The sequence below is a fragment of the Aplysia californica genome, unplaced genomic scaffold, assembly GCF_000002075.1.
Source record: "Aplysia californica isolate F4 #8 unplaced genomic scaffold, AplCal3.0 scaffold01405, whole genome shotgun sequence".
In the NCBI taxonomy this organism is placed as follows: domain Eukaryota; kingdom Metazoa; phylum Mollusca; class Gastropoda; order Aplysiida; family Aplysiidae; genus Aplysia; species Aplysia californica.
Genome location: NW_004798675.1, coordinates 92,566 through 93,817, shown reverse-complemented (window position 1 = coordinate 93,817; position 1,252 = coordinate 92,566).

The window sequence follows — 1,252 nt, the reverse complement described above, 5'->3', positions numbered from 1 at the left end:
ATAATTATTATACGAAAAACTCTTATATAAATTGACGAGCGTCTTATTTCACCGAGTAGTGACACATAGTTATAATGCCGGTGTTGTTTACCCTCAGAACTCACTCTTCTCTTGACATCTTGCTACTCGCTACATTAGAACTATAAATTATAAAGTTTCATCTGACATTTTTGTCGTTTTGAGTTACTTAGACGATGAGCTCAGAAACCAAATTTCCAAAATATGCTTAATTAAAATCGTCATTTTATACGGAGTCGTTATGAAGATATTCAAAGAATTACATTCGAAAACCCTTGGCCATGATGTAAACTCAAAATCTTTAACTTCAAATATCTCAAAACTAGGTACATTGTACTGAGCTGATAGAACTTTGTATTTCTAGGATAGTGACCTGGCACCATTGAACAACATACACATGTAATTGACATTTCTGTCTCTTTGTACTTGTTTCCCACAGGTGCTGAACCCGTGGACACCCTAACACGGGCCGGGCTCTGTACTTCTGGGACTTACAAAAATGGCCCCGACCTATCTCCACTGTTGACCGTCCTTGCTCGAGACGGCGACGATCGACTGCCAATTGCCAACTTGTTGATACACTCTCTCTTCTACACTCAGAATGACGTCATCAATATCAGTGGAGATGAAAACCTTTGTGCTGATGCCGAAGTGCAGAACTTGTTGCTACTTATGAAGGACGTTCCGTCATTGCAGCAGCTGAGTAGACGCTTGATTCAAAGGTCCATAGCCAGGAGAAAGGACAGAGAAACGTGCTTACGACATATGCCAGTTGGACCAAGTTTACAGAGATACTTATTGTTTCACGGTTCAGGCTCTCAGCAGATTCCAGCAACTGCTGCTGCGCCAGAGACATCAAATGAGCAGGACGTGTCATGAGCAGCAGAGAGCTTTGGACACATGAAAGTCCCAAGTACCGACAGTTGAGAAACAAAGGACAAAAAGCAGCTTGTGATGAAATGAAGTGTTCACTTTGTCTCTGGTGAAACATTTTACATCAAGTGACCTCTTATTGCAAGCCTCGTGTACAAAGTTAATTACATCACGCCTTGATTTGAAAATGTGTTTAGATCTAGATCTAGATCTATATATTTTTTTAAAATACGTACTATTTTGTTTTTGGTTAAAATTTTTAAAAACAACAACATAGGCTACTTAAAATAACAAGTTGTCAAAATAACATTAACTTCCTCTCTCTCCATCTTTCTCTCTCTCTCTCTCTCTCTCTCTCTCT